Below are 11838 nucleotides of genomic sequence, written 5' to 3' on the forward strand. Positions count from 1 at the left end.
GACGAGGGCTGGAAAGAAGATTGTTCCAAGAGAGGTTCTTGGACTCTAGTAAGACAAAAGGCATTCCATGGAATGACTGGGATTTCTATAAAGTTCACTGTCGTGTAACTTGTGTTAGGATGGTAGCTCTATCCTTTTAACTCTCAGTCTTTATGTGTTATTTTTATTTACTTTATTATTATTTTTAATATAATCATGAAAAGATGTTATTTGAAAGATGCATTACACACAGTGTAGTTTCAAGTCATGAAGCATACATCCTTTCCCATATGCTTCTCTACTAACTACGAACACTTGAATCTTTTTCTGCCTGCTTGTTTTATAGTTTTTATCTGAATTTGCGTTAGTTAACTTACAGTGTAGTATTAGTTTCAGGAGTATAATATAGTGACCAGTAACATTGCAGGATACAAAATCAAGCTAGAGAAATCTATTACATTTATATACACCAGTAAGGAAGCAGCAGAAAGAGAAATCAAGGACCCTATCAATTTATAATGGCACCAATATCCATAAGATACCTAGGAATATTATTTTTTATATGTCTCTTTATAAGAAACATAAAGTTTTTATTTTCAAAAAAAACCCACTCTTTTTTTTTTTTTTCCTTAAGAGAGACAGAACAAGCGGGGGGAGGGGAAGAGGGCAGGAGAGGGTCTCAAGCAGACTTTCTGCTGAGCTCAGAGCCAATACGGGGATTGATCTCAACACCATGAGCTCAGGACCTGAGCTGAAACCAGTGTCGGATGCTTACCTAACTGAGCCACCCAGGCAAGCCCTCTTTTTTTTTTTTCCACTCTATTTTTAATTGGAAAATTTAGTATTTATGTATTCTGGAAAATCATCATTTTTTATTACATTTTCAAAAGCATTTGCATAGTTGGTCAAAATCATGTTCTTAAATTTAATTTCCTTTTTATATCTGAATATTTTTCATTTCTTATTTGGTGTATTTCTCTTTTTGTCTCCTCTATTTACCTTTTTTCCCCTAAATTTAATGTTTTGCTTTCTTTTTCTATGAGCCCTGCTTTTGATTAATACCATAATTTCGCGACTGTTGTTTTCGAGGTATTTTGAAATTGACTTTGGTTTGCTTTTTAGCATAAAATTTGTGTCAGAAAGAGAATATTTGTCAGTGGTGCTAGATTTGTTTTTCCCTAATAGTTTGTCATTCATAGTTTTAAATACTGTGATCAGATGGGGTTGTTGGTCTTTCTACCTTTTGCCCTTTATCAAGCTATTCTGTGTTTACATGTCGTAAATTCTTGTGACTGTTCCAAACACTCAAATGTCCTTGGAATAGGATTTGATATATCTCCATGAGGTTTCCCTTAGTAATTTCGTTATTAGGGTGTTTTGTATTGATACATATCTTTTTGACTTCTTGAGATGTCATGGACTAAGGTCAGCCCAAGGTTCCTACTAGCAATCAGTTCTAACCCATTTTTTATTCTGATAGTTTAGCTTTTCTATACTTCGATGCTTTCCCCCCCGTGGGATGTTTCATGGAAATTGTATCTCAATTGTGGATTATAGTACTCTCAGTAACATAAATACTTTCCGTTGTCTTATTTAATATCTTTCTGCCTTAAATTTAGTCCTTTCTGATAATAAGATTAAGACTTCATATTTCTTTCATTTGGTATTTAGCTGAGGTATCTCTGCTCAGCTAAATTTAAAGCTCAGCTATACATATCTATATTATATAAATGTATACAGAAGTATATCTATATGATTTAAAGCTTTTTATTTTTATTTTTGATTTCTTTTTTTAACTTACTTTACTTAAATTCAATTAGTTAACATATAGTGTATCGTTAGTTTTAGATATAGAGTTCAGTAATTCATTAACTGAATAAAGTATCCAGTGTTGGGGCACCTGGGTGGCTCAGTTGGTTAAGCGTCTGCCTGCGGCTCAGGTCATGACCCTAGGATCCCCAGCCCCACATCAGGATCCCTGCCCAGTGGGGAGCCTGCTACTCCCTCCCTTTCTGCCTGCTACTCCCCCTGCTTATGCTTTCTCTCTGTCAAATAAATAAATAAATAAATAAATAAATAAATAAATCCTAGAAAAAAATACCCTGTGCTCATCACATCACATGCCATCCTTAATACCCATCACCCAGTTACCCCCTGCCCCCAACCTCCCCTCCATCAACCCTTAGTTTGTTTCCTACAGTTCTTATGGTTTGTCTCCCTCTCTGATTTCATCTTACTTTATTTATCCCTCCCTTATCCTATGATTATCTGCTTTGTTTCTTAAATTCTACATGAGTGAATCCATATGATAATTATCTTTCTCTGATTGACTTATTTTGCTCAACATAATACCCTTCAGTTCTATCCATGTTGATGTAAATGGCAAGATTTCATCTTTGATGGCTGAGTAATATTCCATTGTATGTATGGACCACATCTTTATCCATCATTTGTGGGTGGACATCTCAGTTCTTTTCATAGTTTGGCTATTGTGGATACTGGGATAAACATTGGAGTGCCCCTTCAGATCACTACATTTGTATCTTTGGGATAAATACCTAGTAGCACAATAGCTTGGGTCATAGGGCAGCTCTATTTTTAATGTCTTGAAGAACCTCCGTACTGTTTTCCAGGGTGGCTGCACCAGCTTACATTCTGACCAACAGTGTATAAAAGGGTTCCCCTTTATTTGCATCCTCGCCAACATTTGTTTTTCTTTGTCAATTTTAGCCATTCTGACTGGTGTGAGGTGGTATTTCATGGCGGGTTTTTTTTCTAAATTTTTTTTGTTTAAAGATTTTATTTATTTATTTGACAGATCACAGGTAGGCAGAGAGGCAGACAGAGGGAGAGGAAGCAGGATCCCCGCTGAGCAGAGAGCCCGATGCGGGGCTCGATCCCAGGACCCTGGGATCACGACCCAAGCCGAAGGCAGAGGCTTCAACCCACTGAGCCACCCAGGCGCCCCTTCATGGCGGTTTTGATTTGTATTTCCCCCATGCCAAGTGATGTGGAACATTTTTCTCATGTGTCTGTTGGTCATTTATATGTCTTCTTTGGAGAAATGTCTGTTCATGTCTCTTGCCCCCCCCCCCATTTTAAAAAAGATTTTATTTATTTATTTGACAGACAGAGATCACAAATAGGCAGAGAGGCAGGCAGAGAGAGGAAGGGAAGCAGGCTCCCCGCTGAGCAGAGAGCCAGATGTGGGGCTTGATCCCAGGATCCTGGGATCATGACCTGAGCTGAAGCCAGAGAGGCTTAACCCACTGAGCCACCCAGGTGCCCCCTCTTGCCCCTTTCTTGACTGGATTCTTTGTTTTTGGGTGTTGAGTTTGAGAAGTTATTTACAGATCTTGGATATTAGCCCTTTATCTGATATGTCATTTGCAAATATCTTCTCCCATTCCATATGCTGCCTTTAGTTTTGTTGACTGTTTCTTTTGCTGTGTAGAAGCTTTTTATCTTGAGGAAGTCCCAATAGTTTATTTTTGTCTTTGCTTCTCTTGTTTTTGGAGACATGTCTAGCAAGAAGATGCTGTGACTGAGGTCAGAGAGGTTGCTGCCTGTGTTCTCCTCTAGGATTTTGATGGATTCCTGTCTCACATTGAGGTCTGTCATCCATTTTGAGATTATCTTTATGTATGGTATAAGTGAATGGTCCACTTTCATTCCTCTATATAATTTTCCCAGCACCATTTGTTGAAGAAACTGTCTTTTTTTCCATTGGGTATTCTTTCCTGGTTTGCCAAAGATTAGTTGACCATAGAGCTGAGTGTCCATTTCTGGGTTCTCTAGTCTGTTCCATTGATCTATGTGTCTGTTTTCGTGTCACTACCATATTGTCTTGATGATTACAGTTTTGTAATATAGTTTGAATTTTGGCATTGTGATGCCATCAGCTTTTTTTTTTTTCAACATTCCTTTGGCTATTTGGGTTTTTTTCTGGTTCCGTACAATTTTTAGGATTATTTGTTCCAGCTTTGAGAAAAATGTTGATGGTATTGTGATAAGGATTGCATTGAATGTGTGGATTACTCTAGGTAGCATAGACATTTTAACAATGTTTATTCTTCTAATCCATGAGCATGGAATCTTTTTCCATTTCTTTGTGTCTACCTCAATTTTTTTCATTAGTGTTCTGTAGTTTTCAGAATGCAGACCCTTTACCTCTTTGTTTAGATTTATTCCTAGTTATCTTGTGGTTTTTAGTGCAATTGTAAATGGGATCGATTCCTTAATTTCTCTCTCTTCTGCCTCATTGTTAGTGCATAGAAATGCAAGTGGCTTCAGTGCATTCATTTTATAGACTGCCACACGGCTGAATTCCTGTATGAGATCCAGCAATTTTGGGGTGGAGTCTTTTGGATTTTCCACATAAAGTCTGATGTCATCTGTGAAGAGTGAAAGTTTGACTTCTTTGCTAATTCAGGTACCTATTATTTCTTTTTGTTGTCTGACTGCTGAGGCTAGGACTTCTAGTACTATGCTGAATAACAGTAGTGATAGTGGACATCCTTGCTGTGTTTCTGACCTTAGGAGAAAAGCTCTGTTTTCCCCCATTGAGAATGAAAATCACTGTGGGCTTTTTGTAAATGGCTATTTATGATGTTGAGGTATATTTCCTCTATCCCTACACTGTGGAGAGTTTTAATCAGGAAATGATGCTATATTTTGTCAATGCTTTTTCTGCATGAATTCAGAGGGTTGTATGGCTCTTGTCTTTTCTTTAATGTGATGTATCAGGGTGATTGATTTGCAAATGTTGAACCACCTTGCAGCCCAGGAATAAATCCCACTTGGCTATGCTGAATAATCCTTTTAATGTACTGTTGGATCGTATTGGTTAGTATCTTGTTGAGTATTTTCGCATCCATGTTCATCAGGGATATTGGTCCATAACGTCCATAATTCTCCTTTTTAATGCGGTCTTTGTCTGGCTTTGGGATCAAGGTAAAGCTGGCCTCAGAGAAGGAATTTGGAAGTTTTCCTTCCATTTCTATTTTTGAAACAGCTTCAGTAGAACAGGTATTATTTCTTCTTTAAATGTTTGGTAGAATTCCTCTCGGAAGCCATCTGGTCCTGGACTCTTATTTTTTGGGAGGTTTTTGATTACTGCTTCAATTTCCTTGCTGGTTATGGGTCTGTTCAGATTTTCTGTTTCTTCCCGGTTCAGTTTGGTAGTTTGTAAGTTCCTAGGAATGCATCCATTTCTTCCAGATTGTCTAATTTGTTGGCATATAGTTGCTCATAATATGTTCTTAAAATTGTTTGTATTTCCTTTGTGTTGGTTGTTATCTCTCCTCTTTCATTCATGATTTTATTTATTTGGGTCTTTTCTTTGTTTTTTGTTAAGTCTGTGTAATCGATCTCATATTGATCTTATTAATTCTTTCAAGGAACCAGCTCCTAGTTTTCTTTGATCTATCCTACTGTTCTTCTGGTTTCTATTCCATTGATTTCTGCTTTAATCTTTATTATTTCTCTTCTCCTGCTGGGTTTGAGCTTTATTTTCTGTTCTTTCTCCATCTCCTTAGGTGTAAGGCTGGGTTGTGTATTTGAGACTTTTTCTGTTTCTTGAGAAATGCTTGTATTGTTATATATTGCCTTTTAGGACCACCTTTGCTGCATCCCAAAGGTTCTGAACAGTTGTGTTTTCATTTTCATGTGTTTGCATGAATTTTAAGAAATTATTCTGTAATTTCCTGGTTGACCCAATCATTCTTTAGCAGGCTGCTCTAAAGTGTTTGAGGGAACAAGCAGGTGTTTGAGTTCCTTCCAAATTACCTTTTGTGATTGAGTTCAAGTTTGAACTCACTGTCGTCTGAGAATATGTGGGGAGTAATTCCAATATTTTGGTAGCAGTAGAGACCAGATTTGTTACCCAGTATGTGATCTATTCTGGAATATGTTCCATGTGCACTTGAGAGGAATGTATATTCCATTGCTATGGAACGGAATGGAATGTTCTGAATATATCTGTGATGTCCATCAGGTCCAGTGTGTCATTCAAAGTCCTTTTTTTCTTGTTGATCTTCAGCTTAGTTGATCTGTCCATTGTTTGTGACTGGGATGTTAAAATCCCCTACTATAATTGTGTTATTATCAATGTGTTTCTTTAATTTTGCTATTAAGTGGTTTATATAATTGGCTGCTCCCAATCTAGGAGCATATTTACAATTGTTAGACCTTGTTGGATAGATCCTTTAGGTATATTATAGTTTCCCTCTTCATCCCTTATAGTCTTTGGTTTAAAATCTGACAAATTTAAAGGCTTTTTAAAAATTAAAATTTAAAGTTATATTTTAACTTTTAACTTATTTGATGTATATCCTCACGTAATTTCTTGAGAAGTTGAACTATTAGTAGCATGTTTCAGTGAACTTCCAAGGTGGAAAATGACTTTCTTTCTTAACACCACATGTAATTGACATATTGTTGGGTAGAGAGCACTCGGATCACCACCCTTTCTTCAGTATTGTGTGCATTGTACTCTTCAGTTCTTATGTGGAGCTGGATGCCTGGACGTGCATCTTGCTCCCCACCCTGTGTGCCTTGTTGGTGTGTGTGTGTGTGTATGTGTATGTGCTGATGTGCGCAACCCTGCTTTTCTTTCAGGAGCTCCTTCTGTGCCTCTATTTTTTCCAGGTGCCCCCGGAAGAAGTTCTGGCCTATCAGTGCTGCGATCAAAAAGCAGGCAGAAGAGTTTGCAGATAAACTTTGTTCTTTAGAGAAAGGAATCAGAGAATTCAATGGTAAAGGAATGGGTGAAGGGAGGGCTCTGGGCCCAGAAAACTCCCTTTCTTTCTCTGTAATGTTCCCTTAGGGTTTGGCTCTGGCCTTGGGTTCTCATGGCTACCTGCTTCTATGGAGGACAGTCACAGGGACATTGGGGAGGGAGAGTCAGTCAGTCCAAACCAGGGAGTCTGTCCACACAGCAGTCTAAGGATGTTACCTGGACTAAGGTAGAGTCCAAGTAGGTCCCAGAGCTGATGAAAAGGTATTTTGTGTCTAGAAGTGAGGTAAAATATTGGGAAGCTCTGGGTAACACAGATACATGGTTAAACATTAGAGACATTGTGCTGAGTTAAAGAGGACTGTCACAAAATGCCAAATACGGTATGATTCTGCTTAGAGGAATGATCTAAAGCAACTAATTCCATAGGAAAAGAAAGTAGAAGGGTGGTGGCCAGTGGTTAGAAGGAGGGGAAATGAGGGGTTGTGGTTTCATGATTACAGACTTTCAGTTTTGCAGGATAAAACCATTCTGAAAATTGGTTGTACAACAATGTAGATATACATAACCCTACTGAACCGTGTGCCTAACATCTAAAGAGTACATTTTATGTTATGTGTCTTTAATCATACTTAAAAATAAAAGAATAAAAAATACTGGGATAATTAAATAAGATTATTACTTTGAGAATTAATCTCAAAGAAGTGTCTTTGCAAGTGGAGAGAAGGGGTGTGATTTAGGACTAGAAGTTGAAGATGTGGTGAAAGCCCAGAGAATGTGCTCGAAGGCTCCATAAGGAAGCACTGGGTGTGAGCAGCAGATAGGTCCAGCAGTGGATTAGGCACCTCGGTGTGTCTCCTGCATTGACTTCTTTGTGTGGCTTGGGCTTTCATCATGCCTGGCCACCTTTTCAAATAGTGTTGGCCAATAGTAAGAGAATCTGAGCTGGAAGATGTGTCAGGACTGCTTACTGTTTCTTTACTTCTTCCTTTCTAGAAAATTGCAAAGGGATCTGGAGTATAAGACCAGTGAGTATCTGGAGGGGACAGTGGCTGATGTTCACCTTAGAGTAAACTCTGCTACCCTGAATTACAGCTTGCCTGCGCGGCATCCCTCATGGATCAGCTCCTTAAACAGGAAGGTCTTTGCGGTGGCTAATGTAACCACATTCTTTATCCTGAGGTCTCAGAGTTCAAAACCACAAAACTTTCCCCAAAGTTTCTTGACCATAATGATAACAACTCCTCTCTTTCCTCCTGAGTCTCATTGTGATGCTCATGCTCTTGAATTCTCTCCCTGGCCTTTCTTCACCCTCTGGATAGTATGAGCACTAGGTCCAATGGAATCTGTATCCTGGTCCCCGAAAGGAATCTCCCATCATGGTCAGAAGGCCCCAGAACCTAAGGGAAAAATCTCCCTTGATATCTTATGATGCCATACCTTTATCCCCTTGCCCCCACAGTGGGGATCATCCTGAATTCACAGACAGCTGGTGGTTTCCTCTCAGTGTCTCCGAATGGGAAGAGCATGATACCCACTGGTTTGTGGATGAACAAATACCAGCATGGTCCGAGATTTGACCCTGAGCCTGGGGTGCTGGGCAGTAAGGCCTTCACATGGGGCAAAGTGTACCGGGAAGTGAAAGTGGAGGATATGGTGGGACGCAGAGGAGAAGAAGAAGCAACGAAGTACTGGGGTGCAGCCAGGGGCATGTTTGGCACTAGCAGTCTTGGTGGATTAACGGGCGCTACTGATGATTACAGTTCCACTGGATATAGAAACGAGAGTGAAGAGTTGGAGGAGGAGTGGCCACAATAAAATGAAATATGGCCAACATTCTGCCTGGTGGGAGTGGCAAGAGAGTCAGTAGTGAGAAGAGGATTTCTCAACATCAGCCCCAAGGAAGGATTCTGGACCCTGCAGCTGTCTTCAGCTGGCGTGTATACAGGCACTAGCCCTGAGCCCTTCCAGATTCTGTCCTACTGTCCAAGGCAGATTGGAGTTGCTCCGGATTATGTTGGTGGGAAGGTAACCTTTTCCAATGCTAGGACTCGGGAGTTTATCTATGAATTCTCCTCTTCCTTCTATGGGAGAATTTTCCCTTTCCTATGGCTTAAGTGCATGAGATCTAGACTTACGGTGAGGCCCTGAGAGAAGGCCTCATCTGTCCCTTAGGCCTTGGTTCATTCCCAACTTTCTACCTCAGCTAGACCGTTTGTCTGGGTTTCTGAATACCCTCACATCATGGGAGCAACACAGTGGAGGCAGGAATCTCTTATCCTCTACTTTGCCTGTAAAAGAGGAATAACACCGGATCTGCTTTTTCTGCAAGGGAAGGGTTGAAATGTCTTTAAGGGACTTATTAAATATGTGCTATTGTTAATCTTTTTCTTCTGTTGCCTTTGATTTGATCCTTCACCTGCTCCTGAGATGAAGGTATGAGAAGGAGTGACTGTGTCACAGGTTTGCAGCCTTTGCCACTAATAATAGTTGGTTATAACATCCATATTAGTTCTAACAGTAAATATTTTTATGCGATTCATGCCTGATTAATAGTTTCCAAGGTTTGAAATATCTGGAGTGGCTACTGGCTTATCTATTTCTATGTTCTTACCTTTTTTTTGCAGTAGAAAGTGGGGAGGGGGAAGCCATATGAGGTTCAGGCAGATAAAAGTCTTTGGAAGTGGATCTTATGAAGGAGGTCTTATTAGGAGCTGGATTTTGAGACGGTAGAAATAGATATTAAAGTCAAATGATTAGTCTAAGCTATATGCAGCAGAAAACAAATCTGGTTATTTTTAGAAGAAGGGTAACCTATTGAACAATACTGGGGTGTGCAGAGTGCAAACAGGGAAGGATATCTGTGTCTATCTACTTGCAATTTCTGGAGGTACTATCATGTTGCCACAAAGCCAGAGTAGGGGCGAGTATGGGAGCTGCAGCCAGAGGGACGAGGGGATAGAGGGATCATCAGAGCTTGAGGGGTTTATCATGACTGTCCGTCTGTAAACAGAACACACCACGCTTGACTACAAGTTAGTGGATAGTGGCAGGAAGCAGAGGAGGAAAATACAGCAACAAATACAGTTGCTGTTGCAAATGGCAAGATTTTTTTTTTTTAAATGGCCGAGTAGTCTTCCATTGTGTGTGTGTGCGTATGTATCTCACGTCTTCTTTGTCCATTCATCTATTGCTGGACACTTGGGTTATCGTAAATAATCCTGCTATAAACATAGGGGTGCATATATCTTTTCAAATTAGTGTTCTTTGGGTAAATACCCAGTGGTGGAATTACTGGATCATATGGTCATTCTATTTCTAATTTTCTGAGGAAACTCCATAGTGGCTGCACTAGTTTGCATTCCCAACTGTGCATGAGTATTCTGTTTTTCCCCACATCCTCACCAACTCATTATTTCTTGTGTTTTTTAATTTTAGTCATTCTGATAGATACATAGTAATATCTCATTGTGGTTTTAATTTGGATTCCCTGATGATCAATAATGTTGAGGAACTTTTCATGTGTCTGTCTTCTTTGGGAAAATGTCGATTTAGACCCTTTGCCCATTTTTAATTGGATTATTTGGATTTTTTGTGTGTTGAGTTGTATGAATTCTTTGTGTTTTGGGTATTAATCCCTTAGTGGATATGTCATTTGCAAATATCTTCTCCCATTCCCTAGGTTGCCTTTTTGTTTTGCTGATGGTTTCCTCTGCTGTGTGAAAGCTTTTTATTTTCATGTAAACCCAGTAGTTTAATTTTGCTTTTGCTTCCCTTGCCTCAGGAGACATATCTAGAAAGATGTTGTTATGGCTGATGTTGGAGACATTACTGCCTGTGCTCTCTTTTTGGAATTTTATGGTTTGGGGTCTCACATTTGGGTCTTTAACACAGCGTGAGTTTATGTTGTGTATGGTGCCATAATGCGGTCCACTTTCATTCTTTCGCATGTCCAGTTTTCCCAGCGCCATTTGTTGAAGAGAACTTTTTACACTGTATATTCTTGCCTCCTTTGTCACAGATCAATTGACCAGAAAAGTGTGGATTTAGTTCTGGAATCTCTATTTTGTTCGACTGATTTATGTGTAAATGTTTGTGCTCAAACTGCTTCTCTTTAGCATAATTTTCCCATTCAAAGGTTAATATTAATGAGATATTTATTAGATAGAAAAACGCTAGCAAGAAAAAAAGGAGCCTAGAAAAGGCATTCTGTCTGATGCTAGAAGCATAGTAGCAGATCTGGTCAAGAACACAGGTCCCAGCACTCCCCTAGGAGCATCATCTGTCCTTAGGGCTTGGTGACCAGAGAGCCTCTCAGCATGGTCCAGCAGGGATTCACTGCAACTCCACAAAACCCGTGCACTAGGTGGAACTCAGGCTCCACTCGGTGATAGTTACCTGGCGGCCTGGCTGCTGGGAAAGCCTTTGGAGCTAGAACCCAACTTAGCCCTTCTTTGGGCTGGACAAAGGCTCCCCACCGCTGTGGAGGTAGCACTCATAGCTGACCGCTGGTCTTCTGGCTCACTCCTAAATAGGAGTGGACACTGTCAAGCTGTTGGCCTGTACATGGGGGGGGCAGTCTTTGGGCAGCGGTGCCCCTGGAGATGACACTGGGGGTGACACAGAGCTATGGTGGGTGCCATGCAGATTTGAAGGAAACCAAGGAGCAGCTACAACAAAATGGGGAGAATGGGGAGAATCTGGCACCTACCTGTGTGTGTCAATTAGATTTTTGTTCAAAACAACACTTCCCAACTTCTTCCTTTTTTCCCATAAAACAAAGTTCCTTCCCTTTGATTGCTGGATTTGCTAAGGGCTTCGTCATAACTTGCTTGTCCCGAATTGCGGTTCTCTGTTATTTCCAAGCTCAGTTTTGGCTGGTAAGACGATTTTTATTGTTAAGGTTAGCATCCTTCTGTGGAAGCAGGGGGTTTATTCGGATTTTCGGTTGAAAGAATGTTGCAAGAGCTTCAGTGCCTTCCCGGAACGTTCCTTCCTAATGAGAAAACCAAGCAGTGCAGGCAGTGTGCCGCGGTCTGTCCCCCTGAGCGGCGAGCGCCCTCACAGGTGTCCTCGAGGTCAGGGCGACGGCTCGGGACGTGGTTCAGCGCGGGTGTGTGCGG

Source organism: Lutra lutra, chromosome 6 (assembly GCF_902655055.1).
Source record: "Lutra lutra chromosome 6, mLutLut1.2, whole genome shotgun sequence".
Taxonomy (NCBI): domain Eukaryota; kingdom Metazoa; phylum Chordata; class Mammalia; order Carnivora; family Mustelidae; genus Lutra; species Lutra lutra.